Source organism: Onychomys torridus, chromosome 3, assembly GCF_903995425.1.
Source record: "Onychomys torridus chromosome 3, mOncTor1.1, whole genome shotgun sequence".
Classification (NCBI taxonomy): Eukaryota; Metazoa; Chordata; class Mammalia; order Rodentia; family Cricetidae; genus Onychomys; species Onychomys torridus.
Genome location: NC_050445.1, coordinates 45,372,912 through 45,382,594, shown reverse-complemented (window position 1 = coordinate 45,382,594; position 9,683 = coordinate 45,372,912). Strand labels below are relative to the sequence as shown.

General features: G+C 39.2%; 1 long non-coding RNA gene across 1 annotated transcript; it reads left to right on the top strand.

The window, feature by feature from the left end:
• The first annotated feature begins 5,181 nt into the window (after window positions 1–5,181).
• On the top strand, window positions 5,182–9,321 carry LOC118580387. The gene is made up of 3 exons (XR_004944523.1): window positions 5,182–5,421; window positions 5,552–5,667; window positions 8,529–9,321. It is a non-coding gene; the product is annotated as an uncharacterized LOC118580387 (long non-coding RNA).
• The last annotated feature ends 362 nt before the right edge of the window (window positions 9,322–9,683 follow it).

The following is a 9,683-nucleotide window of genomic DNA, read 5'->3' as shown; positions in this document are numbered from 1 at the left end:
GATAGCTATAGCTACTTATTTGTCTGAAAATAAATCAGCATTTATTAGAATAAAGATAGTTTCTTATAAAGCTATAATACAGTGACAAAGTTCACAAAACTTAGTGCTAACCTAGTGTAATTTATCTGTTGTATAATACATATTCAAAATTCACTGTGTCCAAGTCTGTTTTAGGAGCCTGCATAGTAGCTAATTTCCAGATCTTACTTCCCTTCCTTTTTTTTTCTTTTGTCCTTCATGATACTAATGTTTCTGTCTAGAACAATTGTTTTTCTTTTTCTTTTTTTTTTTTTTATTATGTACATTGGTGGTTTTGCCTGTGTGTATGTCTGTGTAAGAGTGCTAGGCCCCCAGGAACTGTAGCTACAGACAGTTATAAGCCACCATTCGGGTGCTGGGAATTGAACCCAGGTCCTTTGGAAGATCAGTCGGTGCTCTTAAGTGCTGAGCTATCTCTCCAGCCCTCTAGAACAGCTGTTTTACATATCCTTTGAGGTTAGTTTCCTAGTGACAAGGCGGGGAGGTAAGGAGCCCTTTGACAGAAGAGCAGAAGTCATGCTGTGATCTGGGCATGGAAAGCTCATGAACGCATGGTATCTGGGTGTCTTTTTGTGGATATCTGTTTGGTGAAGGTGAAGCACATAGTACCATTTTCTGTTGTAATTAATCAGCAATCAACAGAGAAAACCTTTGTCTACCTAATTCCTCATTCAGTTTGCTTCACTACTTTTAGGCTGTATTGTTGTTTTCTTGAATTACTGCTGGCTGCTCTGCTTTCTGTCTAAAAGAGAAACTGCCAGGTAGTGGAACACACTTTTGATCCCAGCGCTTGGGATCTCATGCCTTTAATCCCAGAAATAGGGAGGTGGAAATAAGTGATATGGCTGGGCAGCGAGATGAATATAAGGCGGGAGGAGACAGGAGCTGATAGCCTTTTTTGCTGAGGATTGCACAGAGGTAAGAACTTTCAGCTTTCACCCTGATATCTAGAATTTGTGCTATAGAAGTGTGAACCAGTTCTACCCAGGAGATTATTTTTGCTTTGTTTTGTTTTTGTTTTTGGAGACAGGGTTCCTCTGTGTAGTCCTGGCTATCCTGGAACTCACTCTGTAGACCAGGTTGGCCTCAAACTCAGAGATCCACCCACTTCTGCCTCCTGACTGCTGGGATTAAAGGTGTGCACCCACCACCACCACCACTGCCTGGCTAAGGGACTTATTTTTATGTTAGAAATTAAGCTATTTATCAACAAATATATTGTTTATTTTTATTGATTTGTAACTGGTTTTGGATTCCACATTTAAGCTAGCTATTATTATTTCAAAATGAAATAAAAATTGAAAAAATTATTAGTATTAATTTGTGTATAAATATTAGTGGGTATAAACTACATAAACCCAACCCAATGAGCCTCTTTATAAATAAGGTGTCTTGGGCTGTGGCTGTAGCTCTGTGGTAGAGCACTAGCTACCATTCATGAAGTCCTGAGTTCCGGATCCAGAACTGCAAAAACAATTTGAGAACTATTTTTTTGAATGCAATGCTGACATTTTAAAAAAAGATTTTTAAAAATTAAATTAAATTAATTATTAATTAGTTTTACATCCTGACTGCGATTTCCCCTTCCTTCTCCCAGTCTCCCCCTCCCTGCCAATACTGACATTTTTACAACCTAGAAATATCTTGGAACAGTGGCAATGAAGAAGAATTGAGACTGAGTGAGATTCACTAATTAAACCAATGACAAATCTTTTGTCATTTATAGGTTTGAGATTTTCCATTGTAATAGGGGCCCAGACCTTAGCACATGACTCCATGATGGAAGTACCAGTCATGCCATAAAACTCAGCACATATACATCACCACCTGCCACAATGAAAACAATGACCTAATCATTACATCCACATCCATAGTTCTGGTAAAGTCTATGAATGTACTAACCATACTTTTTTGCTTCTATAGTTGGATTTCTGGCTAACTGTTCTTGTTAACTGAGGAATGTCAGCTCAGAACATGGTTTTTGTACTTAAAACTCACCTGAAAGGCTGAGTGCTACATTGAGACCCTGAACACCCAGTCACCAGCTGGTTAATTGTAGTGGATAGCCATCCCAGCCTTGGCCTGGAAGTTCCAACCCCCATTGAGGCTTCGGTAATGGTCATGCCCACAAGGCAGGGCAGAGGAGGGAGCAGAAGACCCAAGATAGAGAGGAGGTCCCTCTTGGTTGGTGCTGGGACGCTGGACGCAGGGAGGCAGAGGGAGCAGAGTTCTCCAGAGAACACCGCCAGAATGCGCCATACCTTTGCCAGACCCTACAACCTATCCCTTCATTTGTAAGTTACCCCACAAAATAAACCTCCCTTTTAACTACATGGAGTGGCCTTAATAATTTCACCAATAGTTAATAAAGACTCCCTATTGGCTTAAACCTATGTCTGAGCAGTCTTCTCTGGAGAACACTTCACAATACCTCGGGTTATCTTTAAAAACATCAAAAATATAATGTTTAGTAATTAGAGAACTTAAATTTGCTCTAAAGCATCATGGTAGGGTAAATAGGAGTAAAAAGTGAAATGTCATTTTCCTCTTAATTTTGAAGCTACATGCTTGGTTGACAGTGATCCTTCTTTTGAGTATATTTGAGCAATTTTAAAGTAAAATTGTTTTTTAAAGTTTTATCACTAAACGTTTTAATACTGTGAACCAAGGAGACAAGCCTTTTTTAAAGTAAAATTTTAAATTAGTATGTGTTAGATATCATTATGACATTTTCTCAGAAAGTGTGTTTTAGTGATGTCAGTCTTAATTGCCTGAAGTGTCATAATTACCTAAAGCCTGTATTAATTATAGAGTTTTGCATTTTATGCAATCATATTCTAAAGAATTTAAACTCATTTATCGTGGCTGACTTTTTGAATAATAATGAATACTCATTATCTATTGATTTGGCCTTTGGGAACATCTTATAGAAGTTTGCAAATTAAATACAAACTTAATGAAGCCAGTTATTGATTTAGCTCATTTGTGATAAGTTTTATGACAGATCATTACATTAACTTGTTTACTGTATTGTTATATTGATGCAATCAGTTGCTTTTGTTCAACAAATAAGCTGCCAAAAATTAATTCCACCGAGGATTTGAGCAAGCAGTTGAAGCAAAGAAAGACCCCAGATACACTGTTCTTGCTCTTACCCACTGCACAACCTTGGTCTGGTTGCATAGTTATTTGCCCAGGACAAGTGTTTAACTTTTTTGAAGCCTTAGATTCCTATTTTATAAAACAGGGGAGGGGACTGTCACTTGGAAAATAAGAAATGTCAGCCACTACTATTTTCACCTGTGTTTTTTAAGTAACGTGGAAAATTTTCTTGGGATTATTGTATAAGAATATATGAAAGTATCAAAGGAATCTAGAACTCTCTTTCAATACAGTGGCCATGAGCCAGGCAGCCAGAACTACAATGTGCTATCTATGTAAAACACACACCAGGAATTACAAGTATTTCTGAAAAGGAATATTCAAATAGCTCATTCATATTTTTTTTGTTGTTTTAAATGGACATAACAACACCATGGATACTGAATTAGCTATTGTGAGAATTAACTCTCATTATTTAAAGAAGTTGAGGTGTCTATTGAACACATACTGTTGAATTGTGGCTCTCACTGAGATTCTAGGAACTGGCTAGTCTGGAACTTGGGTTACTTTTAAGTGGTGATTCTGCGCTGAAGCCTTTGCACATCGCATAGAAACCTGAAAACTGTTGCCGTCCTATGGTTGGAATCATTTACCATGTGGCCCATCCTCAGAATATAAGAGAAAGAAGCTGTTGTTGATCTTGCTGTCTCCATGTTCTGAGTGAGGTGTCTTCCAGGCCAGAAAACAGTGTTCTTTAATTATTATCTTACTGATAAATGAGAATTTCCACTGTGAGCTCTTCCCTCCAGCAGGATAATCTTATCATTTAAATTAAACAGTTTCAGGAAAAGAGCAACAGAAATGTTGAGTACACTTGAGTTTTTTTTTTTGTTGTTGTTGTTTTGTTTTCTTTTTTTTTAAAGCACATCATTACATCATTATGTTTGATGGTTTTATGACCCTCCCTTTGCTGTTATTATCAGCACAAATACAAATATTGGATATGGGTTAGCATAAGTTTTGTAATGACTACTCTAGTGTAGCTTTTCTCAGTGTATTCCAAAGTAAACAAATCCCTTAAGAGCAGAGGTTAGCTCACATCCTGGTTTCCCTTGCATAGTTGTAGTCCAAAACAGTCGCTCACGCATAATTCATTACAGCTTTCCCTCTCTCTTAAACTTGTGGTAGCATGGGCAATAAATTATATGAACATCCTTCACAAGAAGCTCCTAGATGAAAATATACTGTTAAATAATGTTGGGAAACAAATCTCTTCCATCACATCCTAGAAATGTGTAAGTATCAGCATCAAAGTAGTATTAGGCACACTTAACTTAGTTTAAATCTATGTTTCCTACATTTGTTTCCTGGTGTAATTCCTCTTTACATGTAATAAATATTAGTATCTCATAGGACACACTTAAAGCAGTGCAGGATACTCAGAGATTTTTTTTTTTTTTTTAACATTTGCTAGCTAATGGATTTCTAGTGTAGGAATAGAAGAGTTTTGTATGTGCTTTCTGTAATTAGCCTCTCATGTTTTGTAGGCTGTAGCAATGAGATAAATAGTTACCTGCTAAATTCATGATCACAAACTCTGAGTTTATCTCTGAAATTCAGATTCAATTTAATTTCAGTAAAAATTCAATTTTTACCTATTATATGTGGTGGTTTGAATGAAAATGGCCCCCATAGACCCATAGAGAGTGGTAGAATTAGGTGGTGTGGCCTTGTTGGTGTAGGCATGGAAGAAGTGTGTCACTGAGGTTTGACTCTGAGGTTTCAGAAGCCCAAGTCAGGCCCAGAGCTACTCTTTTCTTCTGATGCCTGGTGATCTGGATATAGAACTCCCAGCTCCCTCTCCAGCAGTGTGTCTGCTTGCATGCTGCCATGCTTCATGCTGTGATGACAATGGACTAATCCCTGAACTGTAAGCTAGCCCCAATTAAATTCCTTCCTTTATATGAGTTGCGGTAGTCATGGTGCTTCATCATAGGAATAGAAACCTTAACTAAGACATATACCAGGCTGAGGGTTATAATAAATAATGTAAAATAAGTAAATAGGTAAGTAAAGATGACTTTTATCCTCAGCCTTTGAATTGATAAGTGGATTGCTTTGACTACTCTGTATAATGTCTTTTTCCTATTTTTTGGTTGATTGTTTTCATGGTTGGAGTTCTGGATCTTGTCAGATTACAGAGTGGGAGAGTACCAACTATTGGAACAGACTGATAAGGCTGCTGGAGGACACAGAAGCCTTTCCCAGCTGTGCCCTCAGGTATAAGAACACAGACATCAGAAGACCCTTGCCTTCAGGCTCCTCTCCATTGTGCAAAAGAAAGGATCTGTTTGAATCCCCCCTGGAGGGGGTGGCTAATGAAATCACGAGTTTCAACTTCTATCAGCAGATCTGGAAACTGATCAGTGATGGGCCAATTCCCTGCAAGCCTCTCACTGTCTACTTCTGGGCTTCGTGCTGGAGAAATTGATCTTGGCTTCTGGAAAGACAAGCATGCAGACTTAGGTAAGTAAAAGGGTATAGTCAGTACCCTAAGGCAGGTGAAGGTAACATGCCTGGGAGGAAGATGTGGCTCTATGTAGACTAGTCAGAGAATGCCCCAGGGCTAAGATTTACCATCACTTATACCTGAAGGTGAATGGGCATGTGCTCACAAACAAGAGGAGTCTAATGTTATATAGAACACACCCACAATCTGGAAGTACGCAAGAAGGTTGTGTTGGGTTCGGGGTCTCTCAATAATGGTGACAGACCACCAAAGTTTGTTAAACCAGAAGCAAACTTTATTCCAGGAAAAAAAAAAGGAAAAATAAAAATAAAAAAACTCACCATAGGGGACAAAAGCTTATCAGCTAGCTGAGACCACAGCCAATGTTCGGGATTCTGAGGTAGTTGGAGGGGGGTTATAAGCCACTTTTTATAAAATGGGGGAAAGCATTAGGAATGGAGTGCATGCTAGGAGTCACATAGAAGTATCAGGCATGAGATGCATGCTATAAGTCACAAAGAAACAACTATTAAAAGTTAACTTGGGTCCAGGCAGTTGTTGGCTATAAGGGGTGTGTGTCGGGGGAGGGTTAAAAGTTAACCTCTGGTTGTTGACAGAGGGGCTGGCTGTAAAGCAGAGAGTCATTGTTAGAAGTTAACCTTTAGAGCTGATGACTGTCAGTTTCCAACTCTTAAGCTTATAATTTTGTATTTCTATATTCCTGGACCCTTCAGTTGAGGCTCCTTGCTAGCCATGGGGAGGCTCCAGACATCTACAATGCAGCAACATGGTGAAGAGCCAGTGTCAGTCAGCCTTACATCACGGTGACTACTAAATACCTGAGATAAATGGCCTTAAAGGAAATAAAGTTTGCCTCACAGTTACTATAGTCTCAGGCCTTAGTCATCTGGATACATTAATTTGAGGAACAAGGTAAAAGAGAACATCATAATGGGGACACATGATGAAGCACAGCTGGTTTACCTAATGGTGGATAGCAGAGAGAGAGGTGGGTGGACTTGAGACAATTTATATCCCTCAAAGAAATACCTTGGTGATCTACTTCACCTACGCCCTACCTTCTCAATGTAGCCCAGTCATCTATGAATTCAACAATGAAATCAATGGACTAATTCATTGATGACGTTAGCACTCTCATGATCCAGTCATTTTGATACTGACCTAGCTTTAAACACATGAGAGCCTTCAGCAGTAATCCAAATCCAGACTATAACAGAGGCCTTTCAGGCTAAGAAGGACATCAAAGCTCTGTTCAAGGAGGCAGAGGCTAAGAAATAAAACCCTGCCTCTTGAGTCTGCACATTGTGACCTTTGTGATTACACAAAGTCAAACATTTTCAATGATGAGACACAGAATAAAACAAAAAATAACATTTCACCTTCTAAGATACAAAAACAAGGCACAGAGATGAGATTGTTGAGTTATCTCCAGGATCATTGTGAAATATTTCCCTAAGAGGGTACTAGGCAAGTAAAGCTTTGAAGAAAATTAAAATGCCAGCCAACTGGGGTGTGTGCATTTTCGAGAAGAGAACTATACAGAGCAGCAATCCTAGATAGTGTGTGTGTAAGGCGTGTTCTCCGCTGCTGGGAACAGGTTAAGGAGTCAGGGAAACCAAAGTTTAAGGACACAACTGGGATTAAAATACAAAGACTTTTTATTATTTAAGGAGACTAAAATCTGACTTCTGGTTTTAACTGCTCTTACTGTAAGACACCAACCAGTCAGTACAATGTGATACAGCACAAAGGGACAGTGAAACCTTTAGGAGAAACTTCCTTAGGTGTGGTAAACCTGCACCTGAGAAATAAAGTGCTGACTCACCATCATGAGCAACAGTGTTGGGACACTCCCTTTCAATAAAGGGAGTAGGAGTCTCATAAACTATTTTAGCAAGAACTTCCTCCAGGAAGTATGCAGTCACTCTAGGGAGGGAGGGAGAGAGAGAGAGAGAGAGAGAGAGAGAGAGAGAGAGAGAGAGAGAGAGAGATTATTCTGGGCTCTGAATATCCTTTAGTTTTTCATCAATAGAATAAGCAATTTTCATGGTATTTTAAAGGCTTTTCTAGTTTATCTCCTTTTTTTGGTTTTTTGAGACAGGGTTTCTCTGTGTAGCTTTGTGCCTTTCCTAGAACTCGCTTTGTAGACGAGGCTGACCTCCAACTCACAGAGATCCACCTGCCTCTGCCTCCCAAGTGCTGGGATTATTAAAGGCGTGTGCCACCAATGCCCAGCTAGTTTATCTTTTAAAAGTTCTTTAATTTCATTTTTATTTATGAAAGGCTTTATTATGGAAAATTTTTATTCATGAAAATAAGTTGTCATAGCATATGCTCTAGTTCAAAGTGACCTAGACCTCAGGGCAGTCCAGTGCAGCAAGCTCAGCTAGCGGTAACATTACAGTTGGGTTTAAAACCCTTGCTGTGGGGCCCACCTAGAACCTCACACTTCTCACCAGCTGAGAAGCTGCTCTGGCCAACTAGAAAATGTGCCACAAGCCTCACTGTGACCTCACCAGCAGGCTGGCCAGGGGAAACCAGAAGTTTAGAGGTTTTACAGCTGCTGACAGAGTCCTTGGAAAGGATTATTTTGGAATATTTCTATTTTTCGAAAGAAGGGAATGAGGGGGTCAGAAATAGGAAACCGACAAGAAAACAAGCCCGTCAGCACTCAAAATTGATTACTGGGGCATTACTTTGTGGCAAGGAAAAAAAAAAAAACCAAAACCAAAACCCACAGAGTTCCAGAAACTTCATTTACTGACGCTTATCCCAAAGGGCTTTTGTTTAGGTGTATTTTGCTAAAATAAATATGCTTACCTTAACTCTGTAGTGAACTTTGATTTGCTCTTGCCAGTTTTCATGATGGTTGCCAACTCCATGGAAAACAAGAAACCTTCCAGGACATGGAACACCCGGCAGTGGCAAGGCTGGGTTAAGTGTCCATCATCCTTATTACTGGAACTATTTTAGAATAAAGTCAGACACTGAGCTGTGATCCATTGGCAATAAGAAGACTGTTACTTATAGTAGACTTCCTGAGTTCAGGAAAGGAAACATGGTCTCCCTAGTGCAAACCAGTTGGTGTTTGACTCTCACTCTGTCCCATGCTTTAACTGTTGTGGCATAACTATCTCTTAAATATTAACTGTATTGTTTTCTTGGAATACACCAGAAAACCTATCACTGGGATTAGATGGCTATGGTGCCTGTTTTTTGGCAGAGTGGGCAATGTGTAAGCTATAATTCAGAGAACTGACTTATTTCTACTTATTTAGTGTTTGACCACTAACTTCTTGAGGAGTATAAACTCCTCAGTCTCAGCTTCTCCATCTTTAGAATGGGGGCAATGACTGCAAAAGATTGTGTGCCAAAGTATCTTATTGAAGCAATAAAATGCTCCAACACTGATGTCTCATTTCTTTCCTAAACATACCTCTGCTTCCCCTTCACTTCTTATAGATCCTTCACCTCTGAAATGGACAAAAGTGTAGGGCATGGAGTGCTGGATGCTGACTTACAAAAGTGCTCCACCACAGATTATACTGAAAATTGTTGTCTGTATACACAGCGTTTGACCTGCTCTCCTCCACAAAGTGAAAAGTTTCAGTCCATTGTTACCAAAAGGAGTCCAATTCTTGTGTAGAAATAAAAAGACAAAATAAAGCTGTTCTTGCAAGAATCATTTACCTTTTCTGAGCTTTTTGTATACAAGTAGTTATAAAATAGTCCAAATCCCAAGATTCCAAAATACTGGCACATAATAGTCCTTAATAGGGACATGACTCATTGTTAGAACTTTTTCGGATTAATTTTTAATTTTTTGTTTGATTTCCACACATGGATATATTGTATCTTGATAATATCCCCCCATACTTCTCCCTCTTAACTTGCCCTGCCTACCCCAACATGTCTCACTTCCAACTTCATATCCTTTATAAAAAGATCCATTGAGTCAAGGGCATGCTGCCCACAGGTACATGGGTGTGGAATCATACAGTGAGGCAAGGGA